The 16,543-nt window shown below is 38.3% G+C and overlaps 1 protein-coding gene across 1 annotated transcript in view; it reads right to left on the bottom strand.

The window, feature by feature from the left end:
- The window catches only part of Fbxl17 (F-box and leucine rich repeat protein 17), a 490,002-nt gene that overhangs the window by 266,798 nt on the left and 206,661 nt on the right, over window positions 1-16,543 (bottom strand). The window lies entirely within an intron of this gene.

The following is a 16,543-nucleotide window of genomic DNA, read 5'->3' as shown; positions in this document are numbered from 1 at the left end:
GAAAGACATTACAGAAGTGCCTGATTTACAGCATTTAGGAAAGAGTCCTCCAACCTGTGTTTCTGAAAACACAGGCCGAGCTGGGGCACCTGAGGAAGCCACTCCTTGTTCTCTATTTCTCTAACAAACCACATTAATAAGAACCAAACGCAAAATGAAAGGCTTTCTCTGCGCACCTTTAAAAGCAGAAGAAAATAGTTTCTTTCCACAGTACACTCCAAGCCCCTCCAAGCAGTAACACACTTGCTTCTGGGGAGGGCCATGCTTGGAAGATGTTTAACACACTAATTCTATACAGACTCAAAATGATAATGATAAATGGGCTTTAGCACACACGCACGCACACACACCACATGCACAGGGTGGGGGAGAGGGGTTCTAACAGTGATACACCCTTCTTAAATGGTTTTGTCATTCAGAGGAAGCAATTCTCCACTGCTAAAAATATTTTTGAGTCTGATATAAGAATAAAATTACATTAAGAGGCCAAGATGCATGGGTTTGGTAACTTGCCAAAGGTAGATGCCGACTTCTGCAGGCTTCTATTTCAAAGATAATACCAAGCATTCCAACATTTCTAATTCATAATCAGCTGCTGCAGGCAAAAAGACTGTTCCCAGTCATCTGCCCTGCCGTGGCTAAAACCCATTCCACACACAATCATATAATACTGTGTCTGAGAGACTCTGCATACTCTTTCTTAGCAGAAATCTCTGACACAGATAATCTACTGAAACTCGCTAAATAATTAAATTCAAAATATGACTAATACTGACAAAAATTTTAGTTGGTCTATTTTACCTCGACAGCCCAGTGAACTGTCTTCACATCTAATGACAATAAACACAATTAACAATTCAAGTAATTCAACTGATCATTGTGAGTGTGTGTATTTTAAAAAGCAAATGTGGCAGAAAAGAATACCACTTTAAACACATTGTTCTAAAGTTGCACAGTTTTAATTCAGACTCAGTATCATCAAGAAACAATGGCACCAGAGAAAATAGCTGCTTTGTTAACAGAGTTTCCAAGACATTCTTAATTTAATAATAAAACAAGACCCAATTTTCTGTAAACTGGCATATTCTAATTAATCACACTGTTGATGACGGATTCAAGACTATAATTTGTGACTACTAAAATGCATCTAAGTTCAGATGGTCTGGGCTGAGTATTGTAGCCAAAGTGCTCATGTGGCAAACATGAAGATCCCAGGCTCAGCCCCTGAGGAGGCAGTGGGAAAGACGACGAGGGAGAAAGTGAGAACACAATCCTTGTCAGACAAATACTATACAGAACAGCTTAATAAATGCAAGTAAGGGCTCCAGGATGACAGAAAGAACTGCATTCCTAGATTCCTAGAACAAGTCTTAGAACACTTCATTCTCACAAGGGTTCGAGCCAGACAGAGCCTTGAAGTTCATTAATCCCTTGTCAAGACTCGTGTTATCTCCTCACCAGACCAGGTTTAACAGATGTAACTCACCAGCCCTCTGCTGCCCCTTTCATTTGTGAACACATTGAAATATTAGTACCTTACAGTAATTACTATAGAAAAATCAAGGATATGGAGTAAGCTATACTTTAAGTTCCAATTCTACAAAGTTTATCATACAGGTAATAAAAAGGATTGGAGGGGGGGGGAACATACCTAAGCGATCAGCTTGATTTAAAGCGCTATTTGAAATCAAAATTGTAGGTGCCTCCATTCTCTGTATGCAAAGGAACTGCATGGCTCAAGGAGGAACAGTACTAAAGCCGCCATTTCCTAAACTAAACACGTGCTCTTCACAATTTAGAAGGCATCACTACCAACCTCAAGAGGGAAACACACACATATGTAGTAATGTTTTCAAACTCAGGGCCATAACCTGTGCCCAAGCAAGCTATGCTGGGCCTCCTGTCCTCAATAAGCCAATTAAACTGCCAGTAAAAAGCACAAAATAGAGATTTATTTGACAGGGCAAAGGGTGCAGAGGAGTGTCGCCCCCCCGAGGGCCATCTTCAGTGCTCTAACATGAGGTAGGGCTAATAGTTGTGCATAATGAGACAGCCACCCTTCCTTCCCAGGCTTCCGACAAGATTAGATTCCCTACCCAGTGAATGGACTGACAGACACACTGTGAAGCTCCCTCTTGGAGATGAGTTCCATCTCTGCTTGCCTTGGGCCTCTAAGCTCTCCTTCTCTTAGTGGGAATTTCCTATGCAGGTATCCATTTCTTAGAACCCATCACTTTAGTCGTCTAAAGGGGGAAAGAGGTGGCATGAACCCTTTGTGCATTCCTCCCAGGCAGGCTGCAAAGGGACAGTAAGACACTGGGCTCCGATCTCCAGAACTGATCCACAGTTGACAATCTCCATCATGCTGTCACCTCCTTGGTACACAGAAAGGGTGAAGGTCGGGGACTTGTAAATTCTCAGAGGCGGGTTAATTTAATTCATGGCCCCTAAAATACCCCTGGGTGTCCTTTCCATTCCATTTCCAATACACAGTCACTTTAAGGCAAGTGTTCCCCTACCTCATTCAGTTTCTGGATTTCTATGCCCTTTCTCTAGTCCAAGTGGCTAGACCCAATCCAAATCACTGTCTCAGAGAGCAATCATAGGAGAGCAAAGAATTAAAGTTCTTTGAATTTCAGGAACTCAGGCTTTGTGTTACAATAATCGGTACTTAAGTTTAAGAAATGGTAAAACTAAAATTTAAATATGCCTGTTTACCTTCCTAGGAGCCTCTTGGGAAATTGACCATTCCTTTTTCGCTCAACTATCTACTTTCCCTACCAGAAAAATAAAGAAAAGAAGAGGCTGCATCCTGTCATGGTACACAAGAGAATAAGCTCAAAACTGCAATGAATGAGGAAGAAAAATAACCGTAGAAGGGAGGGGGGGAGGTAGGGATGCTAGAAGAAATTATATGCATAAGTTTTGGCATATACATAGATAAAAATAATCACCAACTGTGTAAAACTGTATAAAAGATTAATTCCTACTGAAAAAAAGTATTAAGTGTGACAAAGCATACTTCATTTACTTTATGCTAGCAAATGTATAGACTGACAGAGGGACAGTGGCCACTGGACAAACAGAGGTGAAGAGACTGACAGAGGGACAGCACCAGAACAGAGGCAAACTGGGAACAGTGTCTAACCAGAGGAAAATGATCTAACATCTGATGTTATAACAGTTAATCAATTTGAAAATGTAAAATAATTTCATAAAATTAAATCTTGTATATTGGAAGTCTGGTGTATTGGAAGTTCCCTAAATGCAAAAAAAACTCAATGGGAGGAAGGGAGGGAGGGAGGGAGGGAGGGAGGGAGGGGGAAAGAAGAAGAGAGAGTCCTAAATAAATGGAAACACTTGAACCTAACTCAAAAAAAAAAAAGATTAAAACTCTGATGAATTTCTTTTTCTGATGCAAACTGAAGCAAGCGAGGCTATGGCCCCACCCTTACTCAGATTTCCTTCTTGCCTCTGCCTTTCACCCATGGACCACCAAACCACTGGCAGCCCAAGCGGCCTGATTAGAGAGATGTTTCAAAACTTTAATAAACCTTTATATAGAGAGAGCAGATGAAGTATGGTACCTCTCTATGTAAATAAAGACAAACTGTATTATAGAGAATTACACCTATAGGTGATAAAAATAAATAAAAAAATGTCAGAATGTTTGTGGTGACATAGATCGTGGCAATGTGAAAATTCACATTTTAAGGATACGAACTAGTGTCTCTGGGAGGTCTCAAAGGACGGACGGACGGACGGACGGACGGACAGACGGACGGACGGACACACACACACACACACATCAATTTCATCAACATTTCTTTATGTAATTCTTAAGACTGCCACAAGGTGGCAGGTGTGGTGCAGGCTCTGGATAAGACAGAGCATTGTGAACTAAGAAATGAGTCACAACACTCTCCTGTTGGCATAATCTCTTAAATAGGAAGTTATGTGCCTGCCATTGTCCTTCTTTGAACATTATGACTGAGGCAAAGCAACAGCGTCTTACTTTGCTAACAATAAAATCAAAACTCAGCTACTGTAATAAAGGGATCTAATGATCCTCTACTCTCTTCCCATCATTAGGCTGTGGCATATAGTGTTCCATATATGCTGACAATGACTACAGACATCCTTATCTCGTGTCACAGTATACAGATACCCTGAGGATGGGATCTATGTCCTATGTACCATTGTTTGTTTTTTTGTTTGTTTGTTTTGTTTTTTTTTTTTTTTTTTGGTTTTTCGAGACAGGGTTTCTCTGTGGTTTTGGAGCCTGTCCTGGAACTAGCTCTTCTAGTCTAGGCTGGTCTCGAACTCACAGAGATCCGCCTGCCTCTGCCTTCCGAGTGCTGGGATTAAAGGCGTGCGCCACCACCTCCCGGCTCCTATGTACCATTGTTGTATCCCTTAAACTAAATATCCTATTACAAGTGCTTTACATATAAAGTAAACACTATTTTTGATAACTCCATTTATGAATTAGAGTAAATAAGAAATATTCTGAAATAAGGGAAGGCAGGTTCAGCAGTCCAAGATCAAATCCCACCCTGTCACTGCAATACACAACTAATGTGTACCTTGAGAATGCCAGATAATTTGTATTGGTATGCTTTTATAGATGAGGAAGATAATTTTATTAAATAGATAAAACAGCTAGTAAATGGCTGGTTAAGCATTATTGTTACATATAAACGTTCAAATAAAGTACACCAGGTGAAGAACTGTCATGGCAATACAACAGACTTTTTCCTTGGAACAAAACTCTTGCTGATGTCCAGGTCTTTCGTGTTGATGTCTCAATCACCTAAGCTGACATAATATTTACTTCCTTAGGCTTGACTATGAAGATCACTGCACACCTAGTAAGCATAAAAGAGGCCAGATATTCTTGCTTTTGATGGGTGAGTCTACAGATAGGCCATGAGAGTGACTTCCTTTAGTAGCCTGTTAAGCACCTCAACTTCCATACTAATTCCAACATCACAATCCACACTTACTTTTTACACATGACACCCTTCCTGCTTATGCTAAGATAGTTAATGATCTATTAATTAAGAAGAAATGGAAAAGAATAACTAATGTTAAGACATCCTACATCATCTAAGTGCTCTTTTCATGAAGCTTGTATTTAAAAAAAAATATTCCTTTTTGCCTTGAATATTTTGGGGTGTCAATCAATGTTCAATGTTAGCTGATAGCCATTCGCTGTTTTCTCTTGAGTCTGGGTCCCTCAGTTTTTGATTTTGCATGTGCTTGAGACCTTATGTTTGCTTCTTTCCTTTTTAATTTTTAATTATGAAACATTTCAAACACGCAGAAAAGAAGTTTTTAATGTATACCACTGAATCTCTCACTGAACACATCAACTGTTAATGTTTCACATCATCTCCTTCCTTATTTTCTCAACATGTATGTATGAAAATAAATTTCAAACACCCTGCCTGAGTACTCAGCATTTATTGACTAAAAGCATTCTCTTAGTGAGGTGCATTATACATCACAATCACGGCCAAGAAAATAACTCTGACATGATCTTTCTACATACATTTGTATTTCCACTTATCCCTATCATATTTTCAGAGTTTTGTTTGTTTCGATCCAAAAAGCAATAAATAACTACACAATGCAAGTAACTGTCACATTTCTTAAACTCCTGTCCCTGCCCTTCCCCACACTGACTATCCTATAGTAAATTTCACCAGTCTTTCAGGATGCCTATGGTCATGACTTCTCTGACTGCACTCCTGATACTCAAGGCAGACCAACCATTTGTGGAAGAACAATGGAACAGAAGCTGCACTTGCCCAGGCTTGCTCTGGTGGTGTACACTGTCCATTACTGGTGATGATGCTTGATTATCTATCTGATTAAGGTGATGCAAGCTGGATTTCTCTGTTGAAAAAGTACTATTTAAACCAGGTATGGGGTATATGATGGGAATCTCAGCACCTGGGAAGTAGAGGGGGAAGAATGAGAAGTTCAAGACCAGCCTTGGCTACAATAGCAAGTATGAGGGCAGTCTGAGTTATACGAGTGCCTATCTGAAAAAAAGAAACATTTTATATATCATATATATATCACATACATATGACATTACATATTATTTTACATAGTGGTTACCTCCTGACTTCTAGCATATATTCTGGTATTGCTTGCCTTACTTTCTATAAAAAGAAAGAGGGGAAAAGACATCCAAACACAAGCAGAACTATACTAAGCCTATAAAACTTGAGCCCATCTGTCTCACTTGCTAATAAAGAAAATTCTCTTTCCTTTGCAAAATTATAGGGAAATCTGTCAATCAAACTTAGCTTGTCTCCTACAAGCTCTGTACCAGGTTGTCTGTCACATCTCTAGTTTCTTCTTTGTGCCAGATCTTACTTCATCAGCACTAATGAAGCAAACTAGATAAGAAGGTGGAATAAGGTTTCAATCAAAATTCTAATTCCCAAAGCAGCAGTCAAGGGGGCAGTCAAGGAAGAGTAGAGCCATCTGCAGACACTAGAAGAAACTTTGCTATGACAAGTCATTATGAGAGTGGAACGTCTAAAGAGAGTCACTGTGACCTTATGAAACTCAAAACTGATCCTTCCGTTATGCAAAGCAGAAAGGCAATTTAAATGCGGGAGTTTATGTTTCCATTTACATTACTTCTTTTGTACAGAGACAGTCAAACTTTTTTACTAAGTCATCCAGGAAAGATCAAGAAGCATGAATGCACCCAATAATGAACGCGGTATGCTTCAATAGCATGCATTCCCAAGAACTTTGATTTCAAGGTTAAAATAAAGGGGGAACATAAATTCCTCTAGAAGTTCTAGATTTTAGGTGTGCCTGCAAGTAGAACTTCCTAATTTCCCAGTTCTCCAGGATTCCATTTCCTGGTTCATGCTCTCCTGTGCATGGCACCGAGCAAGCAGGACAGAAGAACAAGTTGAGGACAACACTCACGTGAGGGATAATTAGGGGAAATATTTTCTTAAAACATCATTGGAAGGAGGAAAAGTTTCTCTTCAAAAGACTTTTCCATTCCAAATAGGTAATTTTGTATGGCTACAGGGGTACTACGGTAATTCTGATGAGACATGTTTTCACATTCTAAATGACAACTAAATATAGATCTAGTCATGAAAATACGCAAGGTATCATTACATGAAGGCTCTGGTTTTCAGGAAAAAAATACAAAACCCGGGGGGGGGGATATTTACTTGAAAAAAAAACAAATCATGTCTGCTCTTTTTTATGTTAAGAACAGCCTATGAAGAGTAGACAAAGAATAAATTTAGTTTTCATTTTCCTTTGAAATAAAATAATTAAAAGTAATAATGAATCACTAGTTTAAGCATATTACAAACAAAATAAAATTCATATGTAAGAAATACCACGTTTTAATACTAGCTACTGAGCAAAAGAAAAGATAAAAGACAAAAACTCTGAAAGCAATGATTTATTTGTGATCATAAGAAAAAAACTAAACCTAGTACAGTTTAGTACATCAAGGCTTAGTGTTAGACAGAACAAATGGACCAATTATTTCTACATAAGCCCTTCTGACCCTAATTACAGACAGGTAACTTTCATTAATAATCACTGCGGTTATACTGAACTTAATATACCTGCTTTAAAAAAAAAAGGTTAAAAAATAAAAAAGGGGAAAGTTTGTAATAAAATCGCAAAGTAGCATTAAGGAAAAAATTCCCTAAAGTTCTAGGAAATACAATTAAATATATTAAATAAATGAAGGCAAAGCCCCAAAGCATAATGTTTTCAAATGGTGCAATATGAATTCTAACTTTAAAATACTAGATAATCATCTGTACAATCATCAAAATTGTCTAAGTTCAGAGAACAAACCAATTATGAAGCTAACATTCACAATTATATTTAAATGTATAGAAAGCATAGTCAATTATCAGCAACTAATCAGAAAATACTGAGGCATTTGCAATACAGATAAAAATTATTAGATACATAAAACTACATTTAACATCCATTTTAAAGAGTTTTTAATTTAAAAGGAAAATCAACTCCACAAAAGAGGACCTTAGGCAAATTTGAATTTTATGTCTTCCAATTTTTTAATCATACTAAATTTCCATAATAAAACTCAGATTTAAAGCACTAACGTAGTAAGGTGTGTGTGTGTGGGGGGGGTGTCTGTGTGTGTGGGGGTGTGTGTGTGTGTGTGTGTGTGTGCATAAACAAGCTTTTTGGGTCTGTTGAGGACCACAGAGGTGGCAGTCAGGTACTGCCCAAGACTATTTCGGTGATTTTAGTACACAAGACTAAAGGTCCTAAGAAATTCAGTCCCACATGTGGTTCTGAAGGTCAGGATGAAAGTCAGGGATCATTCCTATCAACATCAAGGAAGAGTCTAAGCACTAGCAAGACTAGAGTGCTCCAGATTCCCAAAGAGCTTTGAGTAATCAAGTCTAAAAGACACAGATCAGAGAATTAAGACAAAGACATCTGGAAGCCTAGACAAGAAAGCCTTGGTAACTGATGTCAGTCTTACAGTTTCCTGAATGTAGACAGCACTGGCGGAGGCAGACAGAGCTATAGAGTTTCGTAGTCTGTAGAGTCTTATTGATAATAGAGACATACTAGCAAAAAGTCTGTATACTGAATTATTGAATCAAGGGACAAGGACCAAAAATATAGGACAGTGCCTGGCAAATGAGTGGTGGCATTTCAATAATTATCTTCAGATTCATGATGTTAGCAGAGAATAAAGATCAGCATATCCTCTGCCCAAGATAACCAACAATGACCCTGAACAGAAAAATCTACAGTGTTCTGTCAAGCAGAAGGTCTATTCTCATGTCCCTGCCATTTAGGCCAAACTAACCCTACCCTCCCGTACACCCTTTACATTGATTCAAATGACTATTAAATTTGATGTAAAAAAAAAAAAACCCCTACTAAAGCAAATGATGATATGGGAGGATAACAATTCATATTTCTAAGAACCTACTGAGATGAAACACATCAATCTCAGCATTGCTTCGGTCTGCATATTGTGATCCTCTACCAGCATCTGGGAGCTGTAGGTCACACAAGCAGAGAACAGAACGGCACCCATGGTCTCATGGGGATGGGGATCCTTTACCTATCACTCTAATGGGTAAGGATGCAGAGATAATATACCAGCAGTTAGCAAGGTTGGGGTTGTTCACAGACTCAAGTCTGGTCAACAGTCTGATCATGGACTTTCTCTCCTCCAAAAGTCTAAGAAATTTGTAGTTTATAGGACACCTAGCATATGGTATTTTGTTACAACAACCCATGGACTAAAATAACATATAAAGATACTATATGGAAAACGAGGTTGAGACAAACTTTTCATAGAGTGAAATTAACAAAAACATTATATTTTCCATTATATCTTAACATGCTACATATATACATGTCTTTTTATGAACAAAACTAAGTTAATACATGAAGCTATAAATGTAAAGACAGTAACGATAAAATCAGCTTAGGTTCTAGGATTACTTTCTTTTTTTTTTTTTTTTTTTTGGTTTTTCGAGACAGGGTTTCTCTGTGGCTTTGGAGCCTGTCCTGGAACTAGCTCTGTAGACCAGGCTGGTCTTTCTTTCTTAATCAGGACAGGAAAAGCTTATACCTTCTACTTCTCACATATGAGAAACATCACAGCAACGAGACTCTTAGACTACAAGAAAATAAAAACATTTTAAAATTGTAAATCTCAACAGGCCCTTTACATTGTCACATAACCACTAAAAGAGTGACAAAGAAGTTCCACAAAACCCAGGTAGGTCCTAAGGTGACGATGGGTCAGAGTGATAAGGCACCACTCACTAATCTGAGTTACCTGCAATGCCGTCACTGCAGCACCAATGGTCTGGAGCAGGTTAAGAGCACTGTAGTAGCGAAAGCAGATTTACACATCCTAGGAAACAGTTACATGCTGATGAACAGCGTTAATTTGACATAAAGGATCCTAGTGGTTATAAATGTACCTTCTCCCTACTTTAATTGGCAATGACTACCCTGACCTTTCACCATAACTCTAACTACAGCACAGTAATTAGACAAAGCACTACTTTGCTTGTGAAATAAGAAGTAGGGGAAGAAGCTCCCATCATTAGCTTTGAGAATATAAAATAGGCCAAGTGAGTTGCCAATCAGAAATATATACGTGTGTGTGTGTGTGTGTGTGTGTGTGTGTGTGTGTGTGTGTGTTTGTGTATAGTTGACTATCCAACCACAGGCCAGAATACCTTGGTATTCTGAAGGGAGAAGCAGTTCCTACAACTAAAAAAGAAAACTAGACAGAAATTATAAGTCCAGAGAAGAAAAAAAGTCGGGTGTTTAGACAGCTGTAGAGAAAAAGGAGAGAAGTTTTACTTCAATGGGTTAAAAAATGATAACTATAAATTCCTAACTGTGGTACACAGAACACCTGCCTCGTGTAAAGCCATAGAGAAGAGGCAGCTTCCAGATACCCCTGGAAAATCACCCAAGTTCTTAAGACCCCCAAGAGCTCTAATGACCTCTCTATCCTGTGTTGGGCTAGAAGGAGTCAAAGAGTCAGACTTAGGCAGGCCTTTCTGTCACCCACCTGGGAAATACTGGGTCTTGGAGGAAAAGGAGCAGGTTTTATAGCAGCCAAGAGTGTGCCTAAGTGGTGGCATGCTGAAGACATCCTTGGGAAGAAACATGTCATTAGAAAAGAAAGGCTAATACAAGCTCAACCTTAGGTCCGTTTTCGCATCACAAATTGTTGCCCACTGACATCCCTAGACCTCTGCAGAGGTCACTCTTTTCTCTACCCACTCCAGTACTTGGAAAGTCATAGCACTGAGTAATGATAACTCAACTCAGGATCCAGTATTATTTTTTTCTCATTAGCATAATAAAAGCTTATTCATTTTTCTATATGTAAGAGGAAATACGATAATAGCAATTCTAGTAGTTAAATAATAATTCATGTTCATCATTAAAAGTCAGAAAATCTGTGACAACCATCAGTTAGAGTATGAAAATCACGCACATAAAAGGCTTTTTGAAGAATTACTATATAACACGTGAAAACCTAGGTTATACAAAATATATCACGCTGTCATTAAAAACTGTCCAGAAATTCAAACGAGAGTCACTGATGCTAGAATAGAAAGATCTAACAACAGATAACTATTAGATAAAGAAAATAGGGTATAAATACATCATGGAATTTTCTTTAAGCTTTAAAGAAGAATAAATTTATTTCATTTGTAGAAAATGGACACAACTGGAGATAAACATATTAAGCAAATTAATCCAGTCTCAGAAAGAAAAATATTATGTACTTTTTCTGCGAGATATTACACAGATTCTGAAAATCAGGGCACAAAGGTAGAGGTAAAACTGGGAAGACAAAGGTGAGAAGGGAAAGGTGACATGGGGAATATGCACAACATCTAGTACATTTGCTTTAGAAAATGTTCTTAATGTGTAAGGGCATATAGAAACTGTGAAGATGTATACTATATACTATACAATGAAAATGAAAGAATACAAAAGAAGGTAAGAATACTCAATTGATCATCTAACACAAGGAAACAGACTAAGTTATCAATAGCATTTTCTTTTCTCTCCCATATGATCTACTGTGATACAGACAAGCTGACCCTTACCAAAAACTCAACAAATGAGACCAAATCTTAAACTTAGGACCAAAACTAAACAAATAACATTTTTATGAAGTCCCCAGCTAAGGTATGTTCTTATAGTAACAGTGTGTGTGTGTGTGTGTGTGTGTGTGTGTGTGTGTGTGTGTGTGTGCTACTACAGCAGGTTGCCATATGACCCATCAAACGGCCCTCAGTGTTAGTCATCCCTCCCCAAAGTCCTCCTTTATTCTCTTCTTCCCTCTTTGTCTCTATTTAGTCCTCCCACTCCAGTCTTCCTCTTTCTATAACGATATATCTATTTCTCCCCTTGTCCTAGGCACTTGCTCTATACCTAACCTCTGCAGTTAGATGGGCTGTAGTATGCCTAGAGGGTGTGTAGTTGGATGGGTGGGGAGATGGGGACAATCTGGGAGGAGATAAGGAAGGGGAAACTATAAATGGACCATATTGTATGAAAACATTATTTTCAATTAAAAAAAGAAAATTCCAGAAGAAACAAAAATAAAATAAATAATTTTTTTGTTTTGTTTTGTTTTGTTTTTCGATACAGGGTTTCTCTGTGGTTTTGGAGCCTGTCCTGGAACTAGGCTTTAAATAAATCTTTTAAAAAGTAAAGATTACTGCTGTCCCATTTTACAGATAAGAAAATGAGACACAAGGACAGCAGTTTGCCCAACAACAAACAAATAAGAGGAGGCAGAGCTAGGAATCAAATACAGGCTGCCTACTCCAGTAGCTGTGCTATACTCTCTTAAGGGAAATCCACGTATGCGTCTGAGGGATTTACTGCACTGTTCCTTCCAGTTCCTCAATGGTAATGCCTTCTGTCTTTTGTTTCTGAGATTGACCCTACGACCTCACACATGCTGAGAGCACAACACTTCCAACTCGATGCCCACTTCAAATGCTCCAAAATAGCATCTAGCACTGCTGTGGGCATAGAGACATTCTTCTGTAAGGATGCAAAAGGACTGGCATTGTCTTTCCTTGAAGAAATTAAGCAAGATGTGCAAACAAGCAGGTTCTGAGACACATAAACACCTTTAAAGAATTTAATTGTTAAGAGACTGAACTTTACAAAGATGGATTAACAATGTTTCCTCACATGGCCACTACTAGGATTAAAAGTCAGAAATAATTAGAATGCCCACCATTGACAGAAGAGTTAAATATAATGTGCTGAAATTTTACTGATATGAATGATGAACAAAGGATTCTGAAACAAATTAATGAGCACTGGACTTAGGCTGTAGTACATTACATACAGTGCAAGTGCACTATCAGAAAAGACTCTCCGGAGCATCAGCAGTGGAAATCTCTGGTGGTGTTCTACATGGTTTTAGTTTTCCTTTCCAGAGTATTTACAAGGTGTGTGGGTATTTTGTCAGTCAAAGAGCAAAAAAGATACACAAGACCCCATAATCCAGGGAAACTGCAGTCAATTCTAGTTCAGGACAGAAAGTAAGAGAAGGCAGAAGCTGAAGAACGTAGAACTTGCAAACTCACTCGTGTGTGCATGGTGGGTGGGCACACCCAGGACAACAGCACTTAGGTTCCATTTTTAGCACTATCTAACAGCAAGAAAAATGATAAGCCACCAAATTACATTTGAGTCTAAGCTTCAAAACTGCAAAATGAAAGAGACAGACAGAATGACAGTCCTCAGGTTCTTTACAATTCTAAGCGCCATACTGACAATTTTGAGAAGAAGTAGGCAGAAATACAGTAACAGCTTCATCCTCTGCCAATCTTGAATTCTCCCAGCTGACATGTCACTCAGTTTGTGTGGGATTTGACATAGAAAAGTCCAGCAAATGGGCACAGCAAAGGAGCCCCCCAGTGCTCGTCATTGCAGTCACAGTTACTGTTCAACAGAGATGACAAAGAACACGAAGACAGGTGCCCATGTAAGGCACATCGCTGTCCCATGAAGAGTTTAGTTCCACATAGCTAACAGTTTCCTTGCAATATTTAACTTTAACATTTAAAAAAATGCATATGATCTATCTGACATTGTGGTACTTCCATTCCTCCTAACAAAAATCCAAGGAAAGAGCCAAGGGAGACTTTGATATTACATTGCACTGTTATTCAGATATATCAATAATCAAATCTGGGGAGCTGCCAATAAAAATAGAATAAACATCATTAGCATTTTAATAAACCTGCAAGCCACAGGGCAGGAAAGACAGAGCAAGCAGAGCAAAGGGAAATCAGCATATGCCAGGCTCACCTCTAGCAGTTTGCCCTCTGGCAGCCCGCTGTGTCCTGCCAGCACCATGCCCGCACCACTCCAGGGAGACACCTCTGTGTTTTAAATTCTTTCAAAGACCTCTCCATGCTCTCCTTGTCTAGAGGATATGGTGTGGTCTTTTTTTTTAAAAAAAAAAAAAGGCTGAGAATAGATAACCTGATTTTCAAACTACTTTGGGAAAGTGCTGATCTGTTGGTTATATATAAGAAGCCCTCTGAAGTCAGAATATGATTTTATATGTTAGCAAACTGGACCCAGATGACAGATGGGGAGAGCTGGTGACACGTGAAAACAAAGCCTGAGCAGAACCCACCCACTAGACACGCCAGGCTCTTGTAGGACAATGGAGAAATAAGCTGGTCTATGATATCACTGATGACCAGCTCCCAGGACACTTGACATATGCCAAGCTCAAATTTACATGGAAGCAGAGTAAACAGTTAATTAGGTTATTTTCTCAACCAAATTGGAAGTTAAAAATTGTGCTTCCTGGAAGGAACATTACTGTTCTATTAATTTCATCATGATTGTGTATATGAGTATATGTAGAGAACCAAAGCGTATTTTTAAAATGATTCATTAAAATATATTCCTCTGAAAAATCCATGGAAAAAAACATTTTACAAAGTATATAACTATATATAAAAGGGTTTTAGTCAATATAAACTTAAAATATAAAGAACATTCCTTGTTTACAAATCTTTATTCATGAACTGAATTCATTTCTGGTCATTTAATTTGAAGAAAAAAGTAGATGTTTACAGAGCATAATAAGCATACTGTAGTCATTGTATCTTCCTAATATAATTATGAACATTCAGTGCTACCATACGTTAAGTAATAAGTAACATCCAAGAGCCTGCTGGTGTCTTTATGAAGTGTGTGATTTAAGGCCTTCAATGTCCGTTCATCTTCAGGTGACCACAGGCTAGGATGGTAAGAAAGGACTGATGACGGACGATGCCATGCAAGATACCACTCTCATAATGAACTAATGATTCATGCTCAAGGTGCCTTTGAAACATGATTAAGCCTGCAAATATTACACTGAGGTGGGCTCCTATTACCCCAGTCATTAAAAATAACTCAAATAAGTTTACCAAGGTTAGACAGTGAATGACCCCATATAAAAACACTGAACAAAGAAAGAGAAATACAAAGGATCCCTTCCCTCAATTCCCATTGTACACTCAGTCCATTAGCATTCAGAGAAGACTTTCTGAGTAATCTATTTCCTTGTACCAAGTGTATGTGACCTTCTCTGGTGGCCACTGGCAAGTGTTTGCCAAAATGTCACTGACCAAAAACTGCCTTACAATGCAGGGTTTTCTGAAATGAATATGTCATGGATCAGATGAAAATGTCATCAGTGATACTGACAATGAAAAAAACCATTCCACAGAAAGAGAAGAAGATCCAAATTAATGGAAGAAAATTACCAGAGAAAATGTCATCAGTGGACATCAACAAAAACAGTCAACAGAATATAGCTTTTAAAAAGAGAAGACGCAGCTTAAAGAGAGGGAAAAAAAAAATCAGACAAGAAGCAAAGCCTTTTTACTGAATTCGGAGAAGAAAGGCTGCTTTAACAAAGGCTTGTCTTTAGGAAAAGGGACTCTCTTTAAGAGATAGACTGTTGTTGTTCCTGGGAAAGGGATGGGAGGAAGGAGGTGGGAAAGAGATGGGGAGAGGAGGTAATATGTCTAAGCACTGAGGAGGGGCTCCTCACATCTGAATCCCAGAGTTATTCATTTACTCATTTGCATGTCAAAATGAGTGATATAATTTGCGAATGTCAAAAGTAGTCACAGAAAATTAAATAGAAATTGAATAAAAATTACTTATTGCTGCCCTTAAAAGAGAAAGTCAAAAGTTGTTGATTTTCCCACTGTGCAGTCTCAGAAAGTTTCACTTGTACCAACATTTCAAAGAACCTAAACCTAACCAGATACATTCATTCTTTTAGAATTTAAAGGGGAAAAAAAGGCCTCACTGATTCTTGGGGTCTTTATTCAAATGGACCCAGCTTATCAGTGTCGTCACTGAAATAAGTGACTACGACTCATTACTGAAAAAATGTAGTTTATATTCTAGAACTCTTATCTGAGTATGACTGAGGTATCCTAAAGAAAGGCTTTATTAGAACCTTGAAAATAATACATGTGGAAAGCTACTTCACAGCTGTCTGAGGGTTAAGCATAGTCCACACCAAGTCTAAAACAGGATGATCCACCTAAATGCTCTAAGGACAGCACTCCAAAAGCAACTTGGAGGAAAATCAATGCTAAGATGAGCATTAACACATCAGTTCCTTGCCTTTGAATTATTATTCAACAGTATCCTCAACACACACTGCAAGAAGAGATCTATAAGGACGATCACACATTCTTAAAGTGAACACACAGAACCAGCTCAGACATGAGATACAGTATAAAATCAACAGTGACAAATCATTAAGATAGAGTAACAATTATTTACACTAAAATTACAAACATGCTGTCAATGGGACAGAACTGTAAACCAAATATATTTGCTTATATGCACAATAGGAGCTTGCCATGATAAAGCTGCCATGGCCCTGCCCTTTTTAAAAACAGGAACATTTTTCACAAATGAGAGATGACCATCAAGTACAAAGGAGGTC

Source organism: Microtus oregoni, unplaced genomic scaffold (genome assembly GCF_018167655.1).
Source record: "Microtus oregoni isolate MIOR12 unplaced genomic scaffold, Mior012 000038F_ref0000394, whole genome shotgun sequence".
Lineage (NCBI taxonomy): Eukaryota > Metazoa > Chordata > Mammalia > Rodentia > Cricetidae > Microtus > Microtus oregoni.
This window is presented reverse-complemented; position numbering and strand designations above follow the sequence as displayed.